The sequence below is a fragment of the Lolium rigidum genome, chromosome 1 (assembly GCF_022539505.1).
Source record: "Lolium rigidum isolate FL_2022 chromosome 1, APGP_CSIRO_Lrig_0.1, whole genome shotgun sequence".
Lineage (NCBI taxonomy): Eukaryota > Viridiplantae > Streptophyta > Magnoliopsida > Poales > Poaceae > Lolium > Lolium rigidum.
Genome location: NC_061508.1, coordinates 214,533,839 through 214,554,321, shown reverse-complemented (window position 1 = coordinate 214,554,321; position 20,483 = coordinate 214,533,839).

Below are 20,483 nucleotides of genomic sequence, written 5' to 3'. Positions count from 1 at the left end.
GTAACGGAGAGCATGCAAGATCATAAACAACACATAGCATAACTTTGATAATCAACATAACAAGTATTCTCTATTCATCGGATCCCAACAAACGCAACATATAGAATTACAGATAGATGATCTTGATCATGTTAGGCAGCTCACAAGATCCAACAATGATAGCACAATGGGGAGAAGACAACCATCTAGCTACTGCTATGGACCCATAGTCCAGGGGTAGACTACTCACACATCACACCGAGAGCGACCATGGCGGCGTAGAGTCCTCCGGGAGATGATTCCCCTCTCCGGCAGGGTGCCGGAGGCGATCTCTCGGATCCCCCGAGATGGGATCGGCGGCGGCGGCGTCTCCGGAAGGTTTTCCGTATCGTGGCTCTCGGCATCGGGGGTTTCGTCACGGAGACTTTTTATAGGCGGAAGGGCAGGTCAAGAGGCGGCACGGGGGCCCCACACCACAGGGCCGCGCGGCCAAGGGGGGCCGCGCCGCCCTAGGGTGTGGCCCCTCCGTGGCCCCTCTTCGTCTCTCCTTCGGACTTCCGGAAGCTTCGTGAGAAAATAGGCCCTCGGGCTTTGATTTCGTCCAATTCCGAGAATATTTCCTTACTAGGATTTCTGAAACCAAAAACAGCAGAACAACAGAATCGGCACTTCGGCATCTTGTTAATAGGTTAGTTCCAGAAAATGCACGAATATGACATAAAGTGTGCATAAAACATGTAGATAACATCAATAATGTGGCATGGAACATAAGAAATTATCGATACGTCGGAGACGTATCACGCAGCCCTTGCCTGCCGGTACCTTGGCGGAGGCATTTCCTCCTCTGCGTAAGCAGCTCTTGGTACACGATAGTTTTGCCCGGTTTCACCTCTACCAGCATATTCATCTCTGGCGTTGCCGTATCTGGCGTAGCCACGATCTGCCCCTTTCCTTTTTCTACCGGCCTCGTGTCGCCCGGCTTGTTGTTTTCCGGCAAGAACCGGACCATACACAGTCATCTGTTGCGCATTCACCTCTTTTTCTTTTCTCTTTTCCGGATGGGGGGACGATGCCTGCCCATGGGACTTGCTTCCGGCATTCCTTGTTGAATGCACGGATTTCGAAGCCGCAGCCTTGTTCAACTTGGCTAGCTGCTCAGCATTTTGCTGCTCAATGGTATCAAGCAGCTCCCTGACACGCTCTTGCTATTTTGCCAAAGCGTCTACGGAAAGCGATTCACACAGCTCTACTGCAGCCTTAGCAGCTTTTATGGTTTTATCCGGACTGCTATACTTAGGTTTCTCTACCATGCTCAACGATGCAGAAGTGCTCTTTCCGGTAAGAATCTCCTTACGCAAATCCTGATCTAGGTTGCGAGCTCTAAGCCGGTTTTCCGGTATCCTGGCGGCCTGAGCGCTACCAGAAGCAAAGCCATGTGCAGCATTATACTCACGTAAAGTTAGCTTCAGCTCGTGCTGCACCCGGACGATGTTGGCTCCGTTCGCGAGCAGCGTCTGGCGCTGCGCCTCCAGCTCTGCCTGAGCCGCTTCTGGGTCGATGTTCTGCGCAATGGGCGTGGCAAGGACGCTCATGGCCACTTGGAACAGAGTCTCCGGTGGTGGTGCAGAAGCTCCTGCAACATCCTGGTCGCGCTCGGTGGGTGGCTTGGCCGTGCGCGTGGACTTCGTCCGGCCAACGCATTCCGCCGCAGCTCCCTTGTTGGCGTCGTCCGCGCCAACGACCAGCACCTCGATGCTGCCGGTGGCGTGGTAGCTGCGAAGCGCAAACTTTGGCGGGTCCGGAGCCACCAGCACCGGCGAGAGGCACTGGCGCTCGGGGACGGTGCTGTAGTAGACGGGGATGCTCCCGAACTCGATGACACGGCCGTTCTTGGGGAACTTACCTTCATTGGAGAAGCAGCCCGTGTTGTCGTTGATGAAGCGCATGTCGCGGATGCGGTTGACGAGCGCGGTGACGACACGCTCGCCGCCGACGGTGAGGAGGCCCGCCCGAATGTGAACTCCAGCAAGCGCCGCTGCTGGCCCCACGGTGGGCGCCAACTGTCGTCGTGGTGAACAGACGGATGCCATGGGATGGCTTAAGTTGGGGCCGAATGGACGCTAGAGGATTCAGGAGAGGGTTTGTGTTATGGATGGAGAGGTTTCCGGATGGATTCCTCAAGAACTTGGCCTTGGCCGAAGGAAGAAGATGATGAACTCAAGAACAAGAACAGCACTAGATCTCTCTATTTCTTCATCACAAGTGCTTACAAGTTTCTGAGTACAAGCTTCCTAACCTAGAGTCTCGTGCCCGCGAAGGGCTATGCCCCCTCTCCTTATATAGGGGAGAGGGTGGCTTACAAGGGAAGGAAACCCCAGAAACCCTAATGGGATCTTTGACTAGACAAACTACTTTACAAAGCTACTTTGGCTACCGGTGATGCCGGTTTGCCTTTAATCGAAGCCGTGACATCCTCCGGCACCTTTTACGTCATCCTCTGCCTTTGTCGTCATGGCTTCGATTAAAGCTGAAGTGCTTCGCTCATCTTTTTCCTCTAGCTCTGGAGAGCATCTTTGACTGGTATCTACCGACGTGCTACAGTATAGCCTCTTCCGCTTATTCCGGTACGCTCTCAGCAAGTTCCGGTATCCCCTCCTTGGGATACCGGTATGATTCTCTGAATCAACTTCTGCTATCCGGAATAAACTTTAAACCGGTACTTTGATGGCCTAAACCATCCGGTTTTGGCATGCCTTTGGCATACCGGGGGTCATCCCCCCAACATGAATCTATTTGAATCATGTTGTGGTTCAATCTGATAGTTCTCTAACACGTCAGCCAAAATACAAATTAAGTTTTTTTCTAAAACGGAAATGCAAATTAAGATGAACACAAACATTAGTTATCATAATAGCTGATCATACATACATACTTGTTAAAGCAAAATCTTGCCACAGTTTTACCACCCATAAAGTTAATTAGCAGTTCAGATAAGATGACCTTATATAAGTATAACTACAAATGCATTTGCTAAGGGCTCATGGGACAACAAAACTAGACAACCGCAAACTTCATGACCAGCATGTCATAGCGGCATCGAAAGATCTTGACCTTCAACTTTGATCCATTGCGAAGTTTGGCACCATCAATGAACTTTTTCTACCCGGAAGTAACAGCCAAGCGGCTATCTGTGGGACTGACGGAGTACCGTCCCTCCACGGTGAGACCTTGACTCTTCATGACGAGGGATATCTTGCCCCTTCGGCCGGCATTGAGATCCTTGGAGATACTTTTAGGCAATTTCTGATTCAAAGCAAGAGATACCACCAAAAATTAGTCAATGGCACTAATGCACTGAACAATGTGAGACTTTGAGCAGAGAAGACATGAAGATAAGAGTAGTTCTATTGTCATATACTCTCAAACATAGCCTTCAGATACGTCCTGGTCACCACACGGGTGACCACAGCAATGAGCTGAGACCTGGTGATCTGGCTGGGGCAGGTGCAGGAGCCTGGGCTGGTACACGAGCTAGTGTTGATGCAGGAGACTGCTGGGCAGGTGCAGTAAATGGTGCCTCTAGAGGAACTGGTGCTGTTGCAGGAGACTGTTGAGCAGGTGCAGTAAACGGTGCCTCTAGAGGAACCAGTGCTGATGCAGGAGCCTACTGGGCAGGTGTAGTATACGGGGCCTCTAGAGGAACCGATGCTGATGTAGGGGCCTGCTGGGTAGATGCAGTAAATGGGGCTGGTACAAGAACCGGTGTTGATGCAGAAGAGTGGGAAGCTGGTACCAGTGCTGGTGTGGGTGCCCTTAGTGACATCTATTCCTGTTCGGCCAGGGGTTCTGGAGCTTTTTCATGTTAAACCCAGCAAGCTAGAACAGAGAGAATAGTTTAGAACAACTGCTTGGAATGCATTAATCAAAGGATATGAGTACAAGAAAAGTTACATATTATATATTTGAAAGTGTCTCCAACTCTGTAAGCAGTTACGTATATCTGTCCTTTTGAGTTTCTTATTCTCAACTCGTCACTCTTCTTCAGACCGTAGTCAAAAGCAAACTTTCTCCAGTCATGTCCATACAAATATGTGATGGCCTGCATCTTGTAGACATAAACCTCATAGACCGTGTAGGTGTTCATCAATTTTCCATTGCCATGCATAGTGAAAGACCCTTCATGCGGACACATTTGGTTAATCATTGGACGAAGTTCACAAGGTACAGTCTGCATGTGAAAATTGATACTAATGTAAGAAGCAGGAAGACTGAAAATAAGACTTTACTATATGTCAATTCATGTAAACCACTGAGATTACATACCTATAACTCTGTGAAGGAGTTATTACAAAGTTAGATAGAGCCATAGGAGGTGTTATATGCGGGGTATGTACATGGGCCAGCTATATTCCCGCAAGCTCGGCATCGGGATGGTGAAGGAAACATGGGAGGTACTACTGGTGCGTAGCGCTGAATGTAAGTGGAAGAATTAGGTTGTGTAAAGTGCATACTTCAGAGCAATGCAAATGTTGACAAGCGAATGCATAACACTATGTTAAAAACTGAAGAGTGAAAATTTAGTGTATGATGAATATAAGCATGCTAATTTGGTGTTTCTGAATTACAAAAAAGCATTAGACAGAGCCGGTGATAATATCATACATAAATCATGGCATGTATATGTGGTTTAATAAAATATACCTGAACCCTTGGATGGTTACGGCCCGGCTGGTCCTTGGACTTGAGCTTATATACGCATCCAGAAGGTGGGGCTGACAGTAACTTGGTGGCAGCCTCTGCAGATGCTTCATCAGCAGAAGTTGCAATCCTTTTGACCAATGAAAGCTTAGCAGTTTCAGTCTGCATATGAAAAACTGAAGAGCAACAGACATCAGCAGTGATATTAAATGAATCTATGAGACACTGATGCATATAGTGTTGGATGTAAGTGGAAAAATAGGGTTGTGTGTGTTTCTGAAATTTTGGTAAGCATTAGACAAAGCCGACAATAAACAGACAAAAATCAAATCATATTGAGGATTAAGAAAACATACCTGCTTCCTGAAAAGGATACCACCCAGCTGGCCCGTGGCCTTGTGCTTGTAGAGGTTTTCAGAAGATGGTGGCGGCACCATCATCTTCACAGCAACCTCATCAAGATCATTTTTTATCCATTTGAGTAGAGTGATACGTCCAATTTGCATCACTATTTTATATCATAATTTGCTGTTATTCATTGATATATTTCATATTTGGACACAATACTTATGTTATTTCATCTATTTTGCTTGTTTCATCATTATTGGAGGATCAAGCACCGGAGCCAGGATTCTGCTGGAAAAAGCACCGTCAGAACGCAATATTTCCGAAGATCAACTGTGGAAGGAAATTATACCAAAAATCCTATTTTTCCAGATGACGAAGGAAGCCAGAAGGGGGAGCCGAGAAACCCCAAGGTGGGGCCAGACCACAGGCCGGCTCGGCCCATGGCCTGGCCGCGCCACCCTGTGGTGTGGGGGCCCCATAGCCCCTTTCGCCTCCTTTTCTTCGCGAAACCCTTCGTCCCGAAGACCTAAGCCATAGAGGGTACGTCGCGAAGAGCCACAGCCGCCTCTGCGGGGCGGAGAACACCAGAGAGAAAAGAGCTCTCCGGCGGGCAGGAATCCGCCGGGGAAATTCCCTCCCGGAGGGGGAAATCGACGCCATCGTCACCGCCATCGAGCTGGACATCATCTCCATCGCCATCACCATCATCTTCATCATCATCACCGCCATCTCCACCGCAGCACCTCGTCACCGCTGTAGCAATTTGGGTTTGATCTTGATTGTTTGATAGGGGAAACTCTACCGGTGTTGATTTCTACTTGTTATTGATGCTATTGAGTGAAACCGTTGAACCAAGGTTTATGTTCAGATTGTTATTCATTATCATATCACCTCTGATCATGTTCCATATGATGTCTCGTGAGTAGTTCGTTTAGTTCTTGAGGACATGGGTGAAGTCTAACTGTTAGTAGTGAACTATGGTTGAGTAATATTCAATGGTATGATATTTAAGTTGTGGTGTTATTCTTCTAGTGGTGTCATGTGAACGTCGACTACATGACACTTCACCTTTATGGGCCTAGGGGAATACATCTTGTACTCGTTTGCCAATTGCGGGGTTGCCGGAGTGACGTAAACCCGAGCCCCCGTTGGTATATCGATGCGAGGAGGGATCGCGAGGATCTCGGAGTTTAAGGCTGTGGTTAGATTTATCTTAATTACTTTCTTGTAGTTGCGGATGCTTGCAAGGGGTATAATCACAAGTATGTATTAGTCCTAGGAAGGGCGGTACATTAGCATAGGTTCACCCACACAACACTTATCAAAACAATGAAGATTAATCAGCTGTATGTAGCGAAAGCACTAGACTAAAATCCCGTGTGTCCTCGAGAACGTTTGGTCATTATAAGTAAACAACCCGGCTTGTCCTTTGTGCTAAAAATGATTGGGCCACTCGCTGCAATTGTTACTCTCGCACTTTACTTACTCGTACTTTATTCACCTGTTACATCAAAACCCCCTGAATACTTGTCTGTGAGCATTTACAGTGAGTCCTTCATCAAAACTGCTTGTCAACACCTTCTGCTCCTCGTTGGGATCGACATTCTTACTTATCGAAAATACTACGATACACCCCCTATACTTGTGGGTCATCAAGACTATTTTCTGGCGCCGTTGCCGGGGAGTGATGCGCTATTGGTAAGTGGAATTGGTAAGGAAAACCTTTACTGTTTTGTGCTGATTTTATTTCTGCTCGTTGCTATAAGTCATTATGGAGAGATCTTCTCTTCAATTTCTATTTGGGAAATCTACTACTACTGCAACGGTAGTGGATGAGGCGCCAGGTGAGGAAGTGATACCATATAAAATACCTATGAAAATTATTGAACGTGTTATGGATAACCGCTATGAAGGGGATGGAACTGTCCATCCCGGTGATCATTTACTTGTTTTTGCATGAATTATGCGGGTTATTCAAATGTGCAGGTATTGCTATGAATGAAGTTAGAAAGAAACTATTCTCTATATCGCTGTCCGGTAAAGCGGCGCATTGGTATAAATTGCTTGAAGAATGGTGATTCTCTTGATTGGGAGGACATTGTGCCTTTATTTTATTCTAAATTCTATCCTCCAAGTGAAATTCACAAAGATCGTAACCGCATATATAATTTCTGGCCTCATGATGGAGAAAGTATTGCCCAAGTTTGGGGGAGATTGAAGTCTTTAATGCTCAAATGCCCCATTCATGAGCTTCCTGGTAATGTTAATATTGATAATTTCTATGCAAGACTTTCTTTTCAAGACAAGACCCTGCTGGATACTTCTTGTTCTGGATCATTTACACGCAACAAAGAAAAGTTTAAAAGGGACCTTCTTGATCGGATCCAAGAAAATACTGAAGGTTGGGAGAACGACAAGGATAGAGAATCAGGTATAATTTATGATTATAAATGCGTTGAAGCTTTTATGGATACTGATAAATTTCATAATATGAGTGCTACATATGGTCTTGATTCTCAAGTTGCTGCAAATCTTTATAAAGCTTTTGCCTCTCATTATGAATTGCCTAAGAAGAATTTTGATAAGTATCATGAACCGTATAAAGATAAAATTGATTCATCTATTAATAAATGCGTTGTAGTTGAAACTGCTGATCATGTTATTCCTGAAGCTTATATTGAAAAAACTCCTTTCCCTGCTAAAATGAAGGAGTACTCTGTTATAAATAGTGCGGTTCATAAAAGTGAAAAGAAACTTGTAGAACCTGAAGAACAAATAAAAGTTGAACCTGCTGTTGCAATAGTTAAAGATCTTGTGACTGAAAATGTGGAGGATGGTCATATTATTTTCTGTGAAGATGCTTCTAATATTGTTTCACATCCTAATAAACCCAAACAAGTTAGTGTTCCTATGCTATCTATTAGAATTGGTGATCATTGCTATTATGGTTTATGTGATATTGGTGCAAGTGTTAGTGCTATTCCTTATGAGCTTTACACGGAGATTATGCACGAAATTGATTCTTGTGAACTTGAAGATATTGATGTGGTTATTCAGCTAGCTAATAGAGAAACTATTTCTCCAATTGGTATTGTTCGAGATGTGGAAGTTATATGCGGTAAGATTAAATATCCTGCTGACTTTTTGGTACTTGGTTCTGCTGCTAGTGATTATTGTCCTATTATTTTTGGTAGACCTTTTCTAAATACTTGTGGAGCTATTATAGATTGCAAGAAAGAGAAAATTTTGACTAAATTTGCTGGTGAATCTTATGAGTTTAACTTCTCTAAATTTACCAAAACTCCTTATAAAGCTGATTTGCCTAGTAATGATTTTAAAATGGAACAAGTGTGCATCTATTGTTCTTGTTCCTAATAATCCTTTGCAGCAACATTTGGAGAATAGCGAGAGTGAAGTTTTTAGGAAAGAAAGAGATGAGCTTGAGGAAATTTTTCTTCGCCAACCTATTCTCAAGCATGATTTACCGGTGGAAGATTTGGGTACAACACCGCCGCCAAAGGAAGATCCTGTTTTTGATTTAAAGCCTTTACCTGATAATCTTAAATATGCTCATATTGATGATAAGAAAATATATCCTGTTATTATTAGTTCTAAGCTTTCGGAGATTGAGGAAGAAAGGTTATTGGAAATATTGAAGAAACACCGAGGAGCTATTGGCTACACTCTTGATGATTTGAAGGGGATTTCTCCTTCTATTTGCCAACATGCTATTAATATGGAAGATGATGCAAAGCCTGTTGTTGAACATCAGCGTCGTCTAATTCCGAAGATGAAGGAGGTGGTAAGGAATGAGGTATTCAAACTTCTTGAAGCTGGTATTATATATCCTATTGCTGATAGTAGATGGGCTAGTCCTGTGCATTGCGTTCCCAAGAAAGGAGGAATGACTGTTGTGCCTAATGATAATGATGAGCTCATCCCTCAAAGAGTAGTTGTAGGGTATAGAATGTGCATTGATTTTCGAAAAGTTAATAAAGTTACTAAGAAAGATCATTACCCTTTACCATTTATTGATCAAATGCTAGAAAGATTGTCTAAAAATACTCATTTTTGCTTTCTTGATGGTTATTCAGGGTTTTCACAAATTGCTGTTAAAACTAAAGATCAAGAGAAAACCACTTTTACTTGTCCCTATGGAACTTATGCTTATAGGCGTATGCCTTTTGGTTTATGTAATGCTCCTGCTACTTTTCAAAGATGCATGTCCTGCTATTTTTCATGGCTTTTGTGAGAGTATTGTGGAAGTATTCATGGATGATTTTTCCGTCTATGGGAATTCTTTTGATAGTTGCTTGCGAAACCTTGATAAAGTTTTGCGGAGATGTGAAGAAACTAACCTTGTTCTTAATTGGGAGAAATGCCACTTTATGGTTAATGAAGGAATTGTATTGGGACATAAAATTTACGAGAGAGGTATTGAAGTTGATAGAGCTAAAGTTGAAGCAATTGAGAAGATGCCCTATCCAAGGGATGTTAAAGGTATTCGTAGTGTTCTTGGTCATGCTGGGTTTTATAGGAGATTTATTAAAGATTTCTCCAAGATTTCAAAGCCTCTTACTAATCTTCTTCAAAAAGGCGTACCTTTTGTTTTTGATGATGATTGTAAGGAAGCTTTTGAAACTCTAAAGAAAGCCTTAACAACTGCTCCTGTAGTTGAACCTCCTGATTGGAATTTGCCTTTTGAAATTATGTGTGATGCTAGTGATTTTGCTATAGGCGCTGTTCTTGGACAGCGAGTAGATAAAAAACTGAATGTTATTCATTATGCTAGTAAAACTCTTGATGCTGCTCAAAGAAATTATGCTACAACTGAAAAAGAATTATTAGCTGTAGTCCTTGCTTGTTGTAAATTTAGATCTTATATTGTTGATTCAAAAGTTACGATTCATACTGATCATGCTGCAATTAGATACCTTATGACAAAGAAAGATGCTAAGCCGAGGCTTATTAGATGGGTACTTCTTTTGCAAGAATTTGATTTACATATTGTAGATAGGAAAGGTGCTGATAATCCTATTGCTGATAATTTGTCTAGATTGGAAAATATTGCTTATGATCCTGTTCCTGTTAATGATAGTTTTCCAAATGAACAATTGGCTGTAATAAAGGTGAGCTCGCGAGACAGTCCTTGGTATGCTGATTATGCTAACTTTATTGTTTCCAAGTACTTGCCTCCAACCTTTTCGGCTCAGCAGAGGAGGAAATTCTTTTATGACTTGAGGCATTATTTACGGGATGACCCACACTTATATAAAGAAGGAGTGGATGGTATTCTGCGAAGGTGTGTTCCCGAATATGAACAACAAGAGATATTGAGTAAATGTCATGGTAGTGCTTATGGAGGACATCACGCCGGAGAAAGAACCGCGCAAAAGGTTCTACAATCAGGTTTTTATTGGCCAACTCTCTTCAAGGATGCGAGAAAGTTTATTTTATCTTGTGATGAATGCCAAAGGGTTGGTAATATCTCCAGACGTAATGAAATGCCTATGAATTATACTCTTGTTATTGAACCATTTGATTGTTGGGGATTTGACTTCATGGGACCTTTTCCGTCTTCAGAAGGTAACACTCATATACTTGTTGCTTGTTGATTATGTTACTAAATGGGTGGAAGCCATACCTACAAAAAGTGCTGATGGTGAGACCTCTTTAAGAATGCTTTTAGACATTATTTTTCCTAGATTTGGAGTGCCTAGATATATTATGACTGATGGAGGTTCTCATTTTATTCATGGAGGTTTTAGAAAAACTCTTGCTAGGTATGGTATTAATCATAGAATTGCTTCCGCTTATCATCCTCAAACTAGTGGTCAAGTAGAATTATCAAATAGAGAGATTAAATCTATCTTGCAAAAGACTGGTTAATAAAACTAGAAAGAATTGGGCTAGTAAATTGAAGGATGCACTATGGGCTTATAGAACTGCTTATAAAAATCCCATGGGAATGTCACCTTATAAAATGGTTTATGGGAAAGCTTGTCATTTACCTTTAGAACTAGAGCACAAAGCTTATTGGGCGGTTAGAGAATTAAATAAAGATCCTAAACTTGCCGGTGATAAGAGGTTGTTGCAATTAAGTTCTCCAGATGAATGGAGAAGTGAAGCTTATGAAAATGCTAAACTCTTTAAAGAGAAAGTTAAAAAATGGCATGACAGGAGGATTATCAAAAGAGAATTTAATATTGGGGATAAAGTCCTATTGTATCGGTCTCGTCTGAGATTCTTTGCAGGGAAATTACTCTCGAAATGGGAAGGACCATATGTTGTTGAGGAGGTGTATCGTTCAGGAGCAATTAAAATTAGCTCTCTCCAAGGCAATGCTACGCAAGTGGTGAATGGACAAAGACTCAAGCATTATATCTCGGGTGATTCCTATAATGTTGATGTTGATATTATTCAAGTGGAAACACCGGAGGCTTTCATTAAAGGACAAATTGACAGTCCGCCAGAACTCGACTTTGAATATGTAACAGTACTGGTAATGAAAAGTTCGCAATTCACTTTCCGAACTATATTTTTGTTGTTTTTGGAAAATATGAAAAATTACGAGTTCGAAACGGAGTGGAAAAGACGCACGAGGGCATGCCACCATAGGCCGGCGCGGCCTGGCCTGGGCCCGCGCCGCCCTATGGTCTGGCCGCCTCGTCGCCCCTTTCCGACTCTGGTTCGATCTGGTACTTTCCTTTTGTCGTGAAATTTTTTGCTATATAATCCCCGGACCCCTGGAGGTCCGTATATCGTTCTCTCGACGTGTTTTGTTTCGAGCTGTTTCTGCCAGGATCTGTTTTCAGTTTAGAAGCACCATGGTCTCCAAGAGCAAGGGCAAGGAGTTTCCGGATGAAGATAATCGAGATCTTGGGTGGAAAGAGGAGGACAAGGACGTCAAGGAAGAGGATGAAGAAGAGGTGGAGGAAGATTCGCGCGCACACCCGCGTGCTACCATCGCAAGCATCAAGGTGGTGGACAACCCTTTTAGTGCAAACAAGAGCGCAAGAATTCGCACTGGAGGAGCGGTTCCACGTCATTACCTAGCTCCGAAAACATCTTTATCAGGCATTCACCATCCCTTCCACAATCTAATTTTCAATAATCAAATTGAAGGGACTCCCAAGGCAGCATTGCCTAGCAATTGGGATATAGATCGCTCTAACACTGCAGGAAGGAGGAAGCCTGAGGGTGAAGAGTGGGGAAATAACTCCAAGAGTTGGGACTCGCCGTCGGACAGACTTCTTAACCGCGTCGAGCACAATTCGGAGATGATTCGCAATCTCACATACAAGATTGATGAGCTTCAGGAGCTTATTGAGAAGCTTGTCAGGAATTCATCACCACCATCGCCGAAGGAGTAATTCATCATCGGTATTGGCATCCCCTTGGTTTGTTCCAAGCTTGGGGAGTGCCGCGGTATCACATCATCACTACTTTTACTTTTTATTGTCAAGTAGTGTCATATCATGAGTAGGGAAGTTATCATATAAGATGGGTTGTAGTTTGGAAGTATCTCTCCTTTAGTTGGTTATCTATGTATCCCTTGGTGTGAGTTATCGTTATGGAATATTAATGAGAAGTCTTATCATTTACATATTGCACATCTTATTTTAGTTTGCAATCTCTATTATATGATTTACCTTGTTGTTAGTATTGGTATCATTTTGGGAGCATTGAATAAATCTATTTGGTTTTGGCAAACTTAGCATTGGTCAATAGCAACAACACTTTGAGGTTTAAGTAGAAAAGAGAAATACATGTAGTTATTTCATTGTCTTTCTTTCTTGTTAGCTCATAGCTTATTATTCGAAGTTAAAATTGTTTGTGCTTACAAGGAAGATGCATGATTGTTTCTATCACATGTATATTTGTTTGTTTCCTTCAACTCTTATGCTTGCTAATTAGCCTTGCTAGCCAAAGACTTGTACTGAGAGGGAATACTTCTCGTGCGTCCAAACCTTAGCCCAAACCTATGTCATTTGTGTCCACCATACCTACCTACTACATGGTATTTTCTACCATTCCAAGTAAATACTTCATGTGCTACCTTTAAACAATTCAAAACATAGTATCTCTTATTTGTGTCAATGTTTTATAGCTCATGAGGAAGTATGTGGTGTTTTATCTTTCAATCTTGTTGGGCAACTTTCACCAATGGACTAGTGGCTTCATCCGCTTATCCAATAATTTTGCAAAAAGAGCTGGCAATGGGATTCCCAGTCCCAAACTAATTAAACTAATTAGACACTCCTCCATGTTATGTGATTGATGGACGGCACCCGAAGGATTCGGTTAGCCATGGCTTGTGTAAGTAAAGGTTGGGGGGAGTGTCATCATAATAAAACTAAAATAAAAAGGCACTCCTTCATGGTATGAGATTGTTGGCAGGCACCTGAGGATTCGGTTAGCCATGGTTTGTGAAAGAAAGGTTGGAAGGAGTGCCACATAAAATGAAAATAATATGGGAGCCGCTCTTTGAAGGTTTGTCTGGCAAGGGGGTTAGAGTACCCGCTACCATTCGTTGACAACAACAAACACCTCTCAAAATGTTACTTTTATTCTCTTTATATGATTTCAAAACTGAAAAAGCTCTAGCACATGATTTAATCCCTGCTTCCCTCTGCGAAGGGCCTGTCTTTTACTTTATGTTGAGTCAGTAAACCTATTTCCCTCCATCTCAAGCAAGCATTTGAGTAGTTGTGATCAAACCATTATATTGTGATCTGCTTCATCATGTCCTTTATTCTTCCTTGTTTAGTACAAGTTTTATCTGAATGAATATAGCTTTGCAAGTTATCAATGATCATGAGGAGACCATTATGATTGAGTATGCAAGTTGTGCCATATAAACTTTAACATGAGAGCGCTGCTCAATGAGATAAGTATAATCTGTTAATTGTTCTCTGACCAAGAACGAAGTTTGCCATCACCAACTATGATTTCTTATGCACCTTTATTTGTGATTACTTTATACTTGTTTCAAGTTGAGTTATATGAGGAAGTTGTTTACTAGAATGTCTTGTGTGAATGAATATGATGCTTCTTGTCCGTATTTTATTTATCGACTCTTCACTCCATAAACATGTGTTCCTGTTTACTGAGTTCAGTTTCGCTTGGGGACAAGCGAAGTCTAAGCTTGGGGGGAGTTGATACGTCCAATTTGCATCACTATTTTATATCATAATTTGCTGTTATTCATTGATATATTTCATATTTGGACACAATACTTATGTTATTTCATCTATTTTGCATGTTTCATCATTATTGGAGGATCAAGCACCGGAGCCAGGATTCTGCTGGAAAAAGCACCGTCAGAACGCAATATTTCGGAAGATCAACTGTGGAAGGAAATTATACCAAAAATCCTATTTTTCCAGATGACGAAGGAAGCCAGAAGGGGGAGCCGAGAAGACCCAAGGTGGGGCCAGACCACAGGCCGGCGCGGCCCATGGCCTGGCCGCGCCACCCTGTGGTGTGGGGGCCCCACAGCCCCTTTCGCCTCCTTTTCTTCGCGAAACCCTTCGTCCCGAAGACCTAAGCCATAGAGGGTACGTCGCGAAGAGCCACAGCCGCCTCTGCGGGGCGGAGAACACCAGAGAGAAAAGAGCTCTCCGGCGGGCGAGGAATCCGCCGGGGAAATTCCCTCCCGGAGGGGGAAATCGACGCCATCGTCACCGCCATCGAGCTGGACATCATCTCCATCGCCATCACCATCATCTTCATCATCATCACCGCCATCTCCACCGCAGCACCTCGTCACCGCTGTAGCAATTTGGGTTTGATCTTGATTGTTTGATAGGGAAACTCTCCCGGTGTTGATTTCTACTTGTTATTGATGCTATTGAGTGAAACCGTTGAACCAAGGTTTATGTTCAGATTGTTATTCATTATCATATCACCTCTGATCATGTTCCGTATGATTTCTCGTGAGTAGTTCGTTTAGTTCTTGAGGACATGGGTGAAGTCTAACTGTTAGTAGTGAACTATGGTTGAGTAATATTCAATGGTATGATATTTAAGTTGTGGTGTTATTCTTCTAGTGGTGTCATGTGAACGTCGACTACATGACACTTCACCTTTATGGGCCTAGGGGAATACATCTTGTACTCGTTTGCCAATTGCGGGGTTGCCGGAGTGACAGAAACCTGAGCCCCCGTTGGTATATCGATGCAGGAGGGATCGCAGGATCTCGGAGTTTAAGGCTGTGGTTAGATTTATCTTAATTACTTTCTTGTAGTTGCGGATGCTTGCAAGGGGTATAATCACAAGTATGTATTAGTCCTAGGAAGGGCGGTACATTAGCATAGGTTCACCCACACAACACTTATCAAAACAATGAAGATTAATCAGCTGTATGTAGCGAAAACACTAGACTAAAATCCCGTGTTTCCTCGAGAACGTTTGGTCATTATAAGTAAACAACCCGGCTTGTCCTTTGTGCTAAAAAGGATTGGGCCACTCGCTGCAATTGTTACTCTCGCACTTTACTTACTCGTACTTTATTCACCTGTTACATCAAAACCCCACGAATACTTGTCTGTGAGCATTTACAGTGAGTCCTTCATCAAAACTGCTTGTCAACACCTTCTGCTCCTCGTTGGGATCGACATTCTTACTTATCGAAAATACTACGATACACCCCCTATACTTGTGGGTCATCATAGAGGCACAAAAGTTTCATCCTGCATATGAATAGAAACAGAACTCAGCATTGATATTTAATAAATCTATGAGATAGACTGATGCATATAGTGCGGGATGTAAGTGAAAGAATAGGGTTGTGCATAGACAACAGTTCACAACAAACCAAATGATTACAAAAGAAGCCAACAGAACTCAACAGTTTATATACTGGATGAGACAGACTGAAAACTAAAAAATTAGTGTATGATGATTGTAACCAAACGTGGTGTTTCTGAACTATTGGTAAGCATTAGAAAAAGCCAACAATAATTAAACAGATAATAATAAAATCATGTATGTGGACTAAGAAAATATACCAGATTCATTAAAAGATCACCATCCAGCTAGCTGATACGTCTCCAACGTATCTATAATTTCTGATGTTCCATGCTTGTTTTATGACAATATCTACATGTTTTGTTCACACTTTATATCGTTTTGATGCATTTTCCGGAACTAACCTATTAACAAGATGCCGAAGTGCCCGTTCCTGTTTTCTACTATATTTGGTTTCAGAAATCTTACACAGGAAATATTCTCGGAATTGGACGAAATCAAGGCCCAAGATCTTATATTTCCACGAAGCTTCCAGAACACCGAAGATGGACCAGAGGGGAGGCCCAGGGCCTCCACACACCATGGCGGCGCGGCCAGAGGGGGGGCGCGCCCCCTACTGTGTGGGCCCCCCAGGCCTTCATCCGACTCCGCCTCTTCGCCTATTTAAGCCCTGGTGACCTAAAACTTCGAAACGAATAAGCCACGATACGAGAAAAGTTCCAGAGCCGCCGCCATCGCGAAGCCAAGATTCGGGGGACAGAAGTCTCTGTTCCGGCACACCGCCGGGACGGGGAATTGCCCCCGGAAGGTATCTCCATCGACACCACCGCCATCTTCATCGCCATCACTGTCTCCCATGATGAGGAAGGAGTAGTTCTCCCCCGAGGCTAAGGGCTCTACCGTAGCTATGTGGTTCATCTCTCTCTTTGTGATCTAGTTGAATATCATCTATGTGCTACTCTAGTGATGTTATTAAAGTAGTCTATTCCTCCTCCATGATGTAATGTTGACGAGTGTGTGCATCATGTAGTACTTGGTATAAGCTATGATTGTGATCTCTTGTAGATTATGAAGTTAACTATTACTATGATAGTATTGATGTGATCTATTCCCCCTTTCATAGCCTGACGGTGACGGTGTGCATGCTATGTTAGTACTCGGTCTAAATTGCAATGATCTATCATGCACTCTAAAGGTTACTTAAATATGAACTCCGGATGTTGTGGAGCTTGTTAACTCCGGCTTGAGGGAGCTCTTGTAGCCCTACACAATGAATGGTGTTTGTTATCCAACAAGAGAGTGTAGAGTAGTTTCAGTTATGTGATCAATGTTGAGAGTGTCCACTAGTGAAAGTATGATCCCTAGGCCTTGTTTCCAAATATCGAATCTCCGTTTATTTACTGTTCTACTGCATGTTTACTTGCTGCCATATTTATTTCAGATTGTTATTACCACTCATATTCATCCATATTACTTGTATTTCTCTATCTCTTCGCCGAACTAGTGCACCTATACATCTGACAAGTGTATTAGGTGTGTTGGGAACACAAGAGAGTTCTTGTATCATGATTGCAGGGTTGCTTCAGAGGGATATCTTTGACCTCTTCCTCCCCTGAGTTCGATAAACCTTGGGTGATTCACTTAAGGGAAACTTGCTGCTGTTCTACAAACCTCTGCTCTTGGAGGCCCAACACTGTCTACAGGAAAAGAAGCGTGAGTAGACATCAAGCTATTTTCTGGCACCGTTGCCGGGGAACGAAGAAAAGTTACACAACAGAGATTTCTACCTCCCACGTCAACTACGCGCCAGCAGTAGACAGCAAGCTATTTTCTGGCGCTGTGGCCGGGGAGGTAAGGTAAAAGGTATTCACATCCTCCGACTACTAAGCTATTTCCTAGTACTGTTGTCGGTGTGTGAGTGCTCGAAGCTATTTCCTTTAGATCCTGCAATTGCATCTTTTTGTTTCTTGTTCACTAGTTAGGCATAATGGAAAATAACAGTGAGCTTTTTAATCTATTTCCCGAGTTAAGACATAAATTGTGTGATGCGAAAATTAAAAAACCTATGGAACCTTATTTGCATGCTAGTAGCAATGTTATTAGTATGAACACCATTGTTTATAATGCTATGGAAGAATTTAAGCTTGGGGAAGCTGGTTTTGATGAGCATGATATTTTTAGTCCCCCAAGCATGGAGGACAAAATTTACTTTGATGATACTTTACCTCCTATATATGATGATTACAATGATGACTATCATCCACCTACTATTGAGGAGAAAATTAATTATGATTATACTATGCCTTCTATATTTGATGATTATGGTGATAATGATAACTACCTTGTTGAATTTGCTCCCACTACAATTAATAAGAATGACCATGTTTATGTTGGGAGTAGTAATTATTTTATGCATGAGATTCATGATAAGAATGCTTCATGTGATAGTTATATTGTTGAGTTTGTTCATGATGCTACTGAAAGTTATTATGAGAGAGGAAAATATGGTTGTAGAGGTTTTCATGTTACTAAAACACCTCTCTATATGCTGAAATTCTTGAAGTTACTCGTGTTTTATCTTCCTATGCTTGTTACTTTGTTCTTCATGAATTTGCTTATTTACAAGATTCCTTTTCATAGGAAGTGGGTTATGCTTAAATTTGTTTTGAATTTGCTTTTTGATGCTCTCTTTTGCTTCAACTCTTATTTCTTGCGAGTGCATCATTAAAATTGCTGAGCCCATCTTAATGGCTATAAAGAAAGCACTTCTTGGGAGATAACCCATGTTTTTATTTTGCTACTGTTTTGTTGTGTCTTGGAAGGTGTTACTACTGTAGCAACCACTCCTTATCTTTATTTTATTGCATTGTTGTGCCAAGTAAAGTCTTTGATAGTAAAGATGATACTAGATTTGGATTACTGCGCAGAAACAGATTTCTTGCTGTCACGAATTTGGGCAGGGTTCTCTGTAGGTAATTCAGAAAAATCTTCCAATTTACGTGCGTGATCCTCAGATATGTACGCAATTTTCATTCAATTTGAGCATTTTCATCTGAGCAAGTTAAGTGCCCCAGAAAAATTCGTCTTTACGGACTGTTCTGTTTTGACAGATTCTGCCTTTTATTTCGCATTGCCTGTTTTGCTAGGTTTGATGAATTTGTTTGTTCCATTAACTTTCAGTAGCTTTGGGCAATGTCCAGAAGTGTTAAGAATGAATGTGTCACCTCAGAACATGTGAATTTTTTATTATGCACTAACCCTCTAATGAGTTTGTTTTGAGTTTGGTGTGGAGGAAGTTTTCAAGGGTCAAGAGAGGAGGATGATACAATATGATCAAAAAGAGTGAAAAGTCTAAGCTTGGGGATGCCCCCGTGGTTCATCCCTGCATATTTCAAGAAGACTCAAGCATCTAAGCTTGGGGATGCCCAAGGCATCCCCTTCTTCATTGACAACTTATCAGGTCACCTCTAGTGAAACGATATTTTTATTCCGTCACATCTTATGTGCTTTACTTGGAGCGTCTTTATGTTCTTGTTTTTGTTTTGTTTGAATAAAATTGGATCCTAGCATTCTTTGTGTGGGAGAGAGACACGCTCCGCTGTTGCATATGAACACATGTGTTCTTAGCTTTATTCTTAATGTTCATGGCGAAGGTTGAAACTGCTTCGTTCATTGTTATTTGGTTGGTTCAGGAAATGTTGCATGTGGTAGTGGTATAATGAAATACTTGCATAATCTTGTAGATCATTGAGCTTTGATAACTTGATTCTTCGCAAACGTTTTGAGGTATTTAGATGGTAAAGCTTGCTGGATAAATAAGTTAAAATTAGTAGTGGATGGTTGTCTTTAAGCTTGTGCCGTACTACAAACTCTACTTAAATAGTTGAAGGTGTAGTTGGACTTGATAGCTTTCCATGTCTAAGAGTTCATCGTAATAAATAAGTTGTGCTGAAGGTCGAGGGAGCTAGCGGGGTACTTGTGCCACCGTGAACGGCCCTCCTTGGAGTGAATTTTAATCATGCTCTTAATGTTGAACCTGCTAGTTGTTTGCAATAAGCTTGTGAGTTCTTTTTGACTAATGTTAAGCTACCGTTTTTGGCACTTCCACCATCCAAATTTGCTAGCCTCTTCGGTACTGTGCATTGCCTTTTGCTCACATTCAGAATTGTGTATACTTCACCAGTACATCCAAACCCGTGGGAGGACTTTCTCTTGTCCTCCTACACATAAGCCATACATCTTCCTCAAAACAGCCACCATACCTACCTACCACAGCATTTCCATAGCTGTTCCGAGATATATTGCCATGCAACTTCCATTTTACATTACATGACTTGTTGTCATTTATTATTTATATATTGCTTTGCATGATTCTATACAGCTGATGTGTGGTTACCCATGTTACGCTAGATCATTGCACATCCTGCTACACTGGCAGAGGCATCCAGTTTTATACATCATGTTTTGTCCATTATGAGTTATTTGTACCAAAAAGTGTGTTGTCATATTAGGATGTTGCCTCTAAAAGTGAAAAGAGCCATGGAGGCCATCAAAAAGAGAAACAGAAAAAGAAAAAAAAAGAAAAAATGGGGAAAGAAGAAAGAAAGAAAAAGGGGGCAACATTACTATCTTTTATCCACACTTGTGCTCATGTTTTAGCACCTGCAGTATTCATAGTCATCATTTGTGCTCATGTTTAGCACCTA